The sequence below is a fragment of the Urocampus carinirostris genome, chromosome 20 (assembly GCF_059441175.1).
Source record: "Urocampus carinirostris isolate Australia breed hairy pipefish chromosome 20, RoL_Ucar_1.0, whole genome shotgun sequence".
Lineage (NCBI taxonomy): Eukaryota > Metazoa > Chordata > Actinopteri > Syngnathiformes > Syngnathidae > Urocampus > Urocampus carinirostris.
The window spans coordinates 6929308-6936686 of record NC_142368.1 but is presented as its reverse complement, the minus strand read 5'-3'; the positions used below and the strand labels follow the sequence as shown (position 1 = coordinate 6936686).

At 41.4% G+C, this 7379-nt stretch overlaps 1 long non-coding RNA gene across 1 annotated transcript in view; it reads left to right on the top strand.

The window, feature by feature from the left end:
* LOC148346107 (uncharacterized) overlaps positions 1-7379 on the top strand; it is a 255697-nt gene that overhangs the window by 110590 nt on the left and 137728 nt on the right. The window lies entirely within an intron of this gene.

Below are 7379 nucleotides of genomic sequence, written 5' to 3'. Positions count from 1 at the left end.
AAAATAATGTAAATCGTTCTAATCTGTTCCAACACCCTGAATGTTGACCATGAATATTTAACATTAACATGAAGCTAACCCAGGCTAATCGTACGTTCGCGTTATCGTAATCTTCCGTACGAAAGATTACGCTAACACGAACATGTAAAAAAAAAAGATAAAGAAAAAAATTATAAAAAGGATTTCTTACCTTTGTGGTGGTCAGCAGAAGGCGCAGGCAAGATCGGAAACTCGCACACCTCTTTCATATTGAGCTATTATGTCTTTCTTAAAGGCAATAGTTGTACGAACAACTTTTCTTTTTTCACCTGTCCTGCTTGCACCGACCTTCTTCGGAGGCATAATTAGGGGCTAAAACACTCCGTTCACCAATATTAAAAGCGAAAGCAAAAAGAGGCCAGTGCGCACGTGATAACAGTTGGTCACGAGGGGTGGGGGCGATCTACACGCTCTCCACCCGTACGCTGCTCAGCATCGCACTCTAGCGTACACACTCACGCATTACCGGTGTTCGAACTTCGAATTTTTGACCTAACAGCGAAGCAAGAATTTCTCGAAATTTTTGGTCGAATACCGATTTGTTCGAACTGAGAGGCGTTCGAAAAACGAGGTTCCACTGAACTTGTAACTTTAAGTATGTGACGTAAGCGATTAAGCGTGTGAGTGTGAGCAGCTGCTGACAGCAGTTTTTACCTAAGTCTGTGCATATCGGTTCATAGTCTACTGTTTTATGCATTAGACTACTGCTTTTCTTATGGTGAAATGACATCTGTGCCCTTTAGTGTTACCTGTGGTGTTCCGCAGGGTTCAGTACTTGGCCCCCTTCTTTTAAGCATTTACATGCTTGCATTAAGTGATATTATTCGCAAGTATAATATCAGTTTCCATTACTACGCAGATGACACCCAACTATATCTTCCGATGGAGGAATCTGCCACACTAAACTGTGGACATTTGGAGGCCTGCCTCACTGAGATAAAAGAATGGATGTCACTCAACCTCTTGCGCCTTAACTCTGAAAAGACCAAAATGTTAGTATTGGTCCATCTAAATGCAGTGACTTGTTCTCAAAAACTGCTCTGAATATTGACAAATGTAAGTGTCGTATTTGACCCCGATCTGTCCTTTCAAACACACGTTAAGAATATTACTGGAACAGTTTTTTTCCATCTTTGCAACATTGCTAAAATTCGCCCTATGCCGTCTCAGTCGGATGCGGAGATTATAATTCATGCGTTTGTTACCTCCCGCCTCGATTACTGTAATGCACTACTCTCTGGTCTCCCGAAGTCCAAAATCAAGAGCCTTCCGCTGGTACAAAATGCTGCAGCGAGGCTTTTAACTAAGACAAGAAAGTTTGCTCACCCCAATTTTAGCTAACCTGCATTGGCTCCCTGTTAGCTTAAAATGTGATTTTAAGGTTCTGTTGGTAGTATACAAAATCATGCATGGACTCGCTCCCTCATATCTTTCAGATTTAATTTTGCCCTATGTTCCGGTCTGGAGCCTTCGCTCTGAAATTGCTGGTCTACTAGTGATCCCAAGAGCCAAGAAGAGATCTGCAGGTTCGAGAGTGTTCTCCATTCGGGCCCCGGTGCTGTGGAATGCTCTTCCCCCTGAGATTCGATCTGCAACCTCAGTGGAAATGTTTAAATCTAAACTTAAAACACACTTAGATTCTATAGCATATGAATGACCTATATTTTATGTTGACAATCACTGACTTATATCCCACTGCCCGGAGATGGCTGGGATGGGCTCCAGCCCCCCCCCGCGACCCTAATGAGGATAAGCGGTACGGCTAATGAGATGAGATGAGAATATCTGTGTAGTATTTGCCCTCATGTAGGTTTTAGATCAGGGGATGGTGTAATAATAGTCCATAGTTTGCAATAATCTGTGGTCTGTGCAGCCCTTTGAGACACTTAGTGATTAAGGGCGTCACAAATAAACATGACTTGACTTGACTTAAAAAACTGACTCGAGGACTAGTATTTTAGGCTACAGCTGCTTAAAAGTGAGTCTTTGTGTGTTTATATACCGTTCCAACAATTGAAATAGATTTACGTTTTGGTTAAAGTTCGCCACTTTTAAGGAAGCACTTGTTTATTTTTGGGGGGGGTTTAATTTTCTAGAGACGGATTGTTTCACGCCTAAAAATAGAGTGCGCGATAACTTCTGCTGCTATTTAATGTATGTGATTTATACGTTTTGATTGTCAGGACCAGAACGGAAACAGGACCCAATTGCGTTAGGTTTCTCACAAGTTTTATTGAAGGAAAGAGGAAGGGTAGCGCCCGCGATCCGGTGCTCTCTAGACGCGGGAAGCAAGTCGCTCTCGCGATCGGATTGTGATCCGATAACGGAAGTGCATCTTCCGTAGCGGGCGATGGCGGTGTCAGAGATGGAAAGACAGGTCGATAGCCGGGACAGGAGAGCAGAACGTGGTCGGGGTCGGAAACGAGTCGTAAGCCAGGACGGGAGAATAGATGTAGCCGGGATCAAAAATGCGTCGTAAGCCGGGACAGAAGAGCAGACGTGGTCGGGATCAAAACAGGTTGTAGCCGGAGACAAACAGGAGCAAAAAACGGGACAGGTGGGAGTCAGGGTCGGAAAAGGCTAGTCTTGTATACACAGAGGTTCGCAGACGGACTGACAACAGGGGACTGACAGGACTGGGTTCAAATAGTGCCAGGGAGCCAATCAGAACCCACGGCGGTTGGCGCCAAAGGAGTGGGCACAGGTGAATTCCATCAGTAATCATGACATCGATTTCATTTACCGTAATTTAGATCTCTAAAGGATTATCAAGGCACACTTTGGAATTTCTGGCAAATTTGGCGAAGCGCAACTAGGGGTGTATTTTTTTAACAGATGCGACAATTTAGAAATCTAATCCTTAGAATTCAAAATCCAGATGTGTATCGAATCCGGACAGAATTGAATCGTTGAATTCTCAATGAGATACTTATTAAATCATCTTAAAAGGCACAGATACATCGATTTGAATAGAGTTCAATTTCATACTGAATCAGATCAATCCCGAGTTGAACCAAATCGACCAATCCTTGAAGCGCTCTAAATTTATAAAACAAAACAATTTGAAAGATACAGGTGGATAGAATTGGACAGAGTCGAATATTTCCACTTACTATCGTGATGAATCGAATATGAGTCCAACCAAATGAGAGGTAAGATCTGAGCCCGGCCTGAAATCCTGGTCAAGTCGGGCCCAAGATGTCAATCATTACGTTTGGGCCGGGCTTCTCTCTTGCAAAATTTTCCTTTATGGAGTATCCACAATGGATTCCATCCCCTTGTTACGATTCCGACTCATCTGTCGTCAGGGCACTTGGGCTTGTATAGGGGAATACTTCTCCCGAGTCTTCACAAATAAAATACAAAAATTTGGGTTTGCTTAGGGTTGGTTCGTGCTGGATTTTTTTAGGCCTGATCTTACCTCTGAACCAAATTAAATTGTTTTAGATTGCCATATTCAATGTAGCAGATATTTTATTAAAGACCATAAACAGTGTCTGAAACTCATGACAAAAGTTGCCGGACACCAGGTCAGACAACTCTGTCCAGCCATAAAGTTGCCTGCCCCATTTTTTACAACTTGAATCACAATAAGACGACTAATAGCAAAACAAAACCAAATATTGTTGCAAAGTATTAAGGATTGATAATCAGAATGTATAACAGAACAACACTTTAAAATTAAGTTTATTATAAATCTACCTATAACATTCATTGCATGTTTTCCATCTGCCATCAGTAAGTAGCTGTATTTACTACCGGTAATCTTTATTCATGCAATGTTTGCGTTGCGTCGTCTGCTACAAGCCACGTGAACTCCTCTTTCCACAATGCTTTTAATGTACGTTTACGGTTTGTTGCGTCATCATTTGAGTTAGCTTCTTTTGAATCTTTCTTCTGGGGCTGAGGTTTTGGCTCGATTCCTAACCACGTATCAATTTTTCTTGTGTTCTCTGTGCGTCTACCGTAAATTCCGGCCTATAAGCCGCTACTTTTTTCCCAAACTTTCAACCCTGCGGCTTATTCAGTAATGCGGCCAATTTATGTAATTTTTCTAACGGCCGCCAGCGGCGCTCGAGTACAAAAGGTAAGATTTAGACTGCAACTTCTTAGCTTGTGCACATATTAAATTAGCGTTGACATATCCTCATTATGCAAATGGAAAAAAGAAAGGCACATGACGCAACTCTCAAGCTAAACGCAATCGAGAAGTCCGATATAGAAGGAAACAGAGCTACCGCACGTAAACTTTACCTTGCGAGCGCGATGCTAGCGTTTTGTTGAATAAGGGAGCGTGGGGCGACGTTTATATGGCAAAGTCTCTTTCCCATACTGAAGGAAACCAACTTTGATTGCTTCAGCTTCAAGGAGGAAGATGAGGACGGTTAACTGTGCTTACTACGAGTACGGTATGTTTTTTTAACAGAGCTGTCTACTGTGTTGCGAGCGTGTTGTTAGTAGCGTTTTGCTACCCTTCACAGGCATGGTTTGGGATGAAAGTTATAATATAATTATTAAAGCTTTAAAAACTCTCTCGGTGTACCGTCTTTCTTTGTAAATATGTGTAACCATGTATAATATGTAATTGCAACTGTATATTTTTGTAATGTATTTATTTTAGAGACTTATTCTGATATGTTTTGTACGAGCAAATGAGAAAGAAGGGGCGGGGCAAACGGGGGCTGACGGGAAGTGGAGTAAAGGTGAGACGTGTTTGTGGACGTGGCCGACAATAGTGGATATAGATTTTTCCCACCCTTACCTTTGGAAATATACACAATTTTCCTTGGATTACTTTCAACGGGCACCCGGACTCTGCAGGTCTGCATTAAATTTTAAGTACCGGTATCATTTCCAGTTCATGTTGACGGCTCTGTTTTTTAGACTGTATTGGGTATGGGTTAATTTCGTTTGTATTGCGTTTTTTTTTTCAATGTGGGCGCATGCGGCTAATATACAGGTGCGGCTTGTGTATGTACAAAATCAGTTTACCTCCCGAAATGTGGTGGGTGCGGCTTATAATCAGGTGCGCTCTGTAGTTCGGGTATAGTCCGGATTTTACGGTAGTTTGGAAAATGATATGCAAATGCACTACCTTATAACGTTCAGGAAAGTTCGGAAGCACGAAGTTATTCGATACAGGCTTCTCATTGGCTGCAGTGTATTCTAATTGCCGAACGAACCGAAATTTCCAAACCGATCAAAGATTTCGAAATCCGAATAAAGCAAGCGTTTGTAACAAGCTACCATTCGACGTAAAAGATGCACGCCTTGGGCGTCCGGACAGGCGTTATTTAAGACACTGCCATAAGGTACAGTACATTCTACAAAGTTATATCATGTGGACAGGTTGCGGTAGAAGGACTTCAATGTCGTGACGTTATCCCATTGTGTGTGGAGGCCCGGGACGTGCCGATTACAATTCTTTGCCTGCCAACTGTCCCGGTGACTCACTCACCATCGTGGGTTCTGACATTCACACTTCCTACCCGCTGAGTCCCTGCCTGTTGTAATCAGCCGCAAAGCGCTCCTGTTACAATATGCTGTGTCATCAAATCAACCATTGTTTGATATAAACACGACTGACGGCTATATACGTCAAAAATCCGTGCCCGGCGTGAATGGGTTTTAAATCTTGATGGCGGGTGCACATTACGTGGTCTATCTCCTGAAAGGCTAGTAATTGGACTTCAATGTGTGTAACAAAGCGAACAAAGCTGAGGTACGGTTCGAAAGTATGTCAAAGTCAAGGATACGAACCGAGTTGCCCCCTAGGGACAAACCCTTAATGTGAACGGTAGAGCCTTTTAATTGGACTCCAAGGTAACGACTTAGCTTTCCAAGGCCAAAAAAAGATCTCCTCGAATTCAGAAAACTTTTGACGGTTTCACACGGAAGACCTTTCGAGACCGATGATGAACTCGTCGCCACTTGATGTAAAGAAACTCGGCGCTAGGCCTAATGAAGTGGTCAATAAAGGTCTTGCCACGATGACCTAGGATCGATTTCCGTCAGCGTTTGGATCAAAGGAATTGAAATTCTTCCTGCTGGTTCAAAATCGCCCAACGCGTGTCGGATTTATTACACAGCTATGTTTATGGAGCTGAGTAATCAAATTTACCCAGTGAAAGAATTTATTGTACCTATTAAGGCAAGTGTCAGGAACAATGTTCCCTCTAATTTTCCTTACGGGTCTGAGCGTTCACACAAAGTCGGTGAGCAACGCTTGAAACAACAGTGAGCCACCATAATCCCAAGTGTGGCAAGATAAATAATTATCAAACATGTCCAAAACCTGACATCAAGTTACATTTTGCTGAGTTTTCGGCAATGCAAAATTCTTTTTCTCTTTTGAATGAATTGACTCATGTACTATTGCAAAGGTTGTACGGCCTACAAACGTCGTTTGTTCTTACAATTCTTTCACAAGATATCCATTTCTTTTTATTTCCTGACATTTTGTCGCATAATATTAACATTTTTGGGGGCTTATTTAGTCGGTTGTAAGATACAGAACTGTACTTAATCACATTTTTGAGTGGAAGTACAATGTTGGCAACACGATTCACTTGATATCATTGGAAATTATTTGAATGCAACACAAACTTTTTCTTCTTTTTCCCTGTTTTTTATACTTTTTTAAAAATTCCTTTAAAAAAAGTCTCATTGGGTTTATTTTTTCTGAGCTGTTACTTTTTTCTTTTTGTTCTCCATTTACTTTTTTCTTACATTTCTTTCTTTTCTTTTTTTCTGGCTTTTTTTCTAAATTTTTCCTTATTTTTTCTCTTCCTTTTGCTTCTTTTTTTCCCAGCTTTTCACTACTTTTTCATTTTGGTATTTTTTTCTTTTTTGTTCTATTCCCCCCTTCTTTTAAGTCATTTTGTGCATAGTTTTACATAAGATTTGGTCATGTTGGGATGAAAGAAGCAAAAACAACCTGAAGAGCCGTTTAGGACCCGAAAGAGCCGGTTCCTTTTAGTGAGCTAAGCCGAAGAAGACGGTTCTCCACAAACTCTACTAACTTTACTTTTCAACTTCGTTCGACATTGACTTCAAAATACCGCATTTAGGACACAACGTCAGGGGAACCCGTGTATTTTTACCTTCATGCACTGTAACTTTGACTCAAGTGGCTTTTTAATCAGTAATTTTGAGCCCTCATTTTTGTGCGCTGGCTAGATTTTCTTGTGCGCTGAGAATGTGCGAGCAGTGCGCAATTGGAACACTGATCAGGAACCTTTTTGACACAAAGAGCCATAATGGCAAAATATTTAAAAAACATTCTTGAGTGATCCATCCCATATATTTTAAGAAAAATTTCAGCAAAACCACTAAACCTA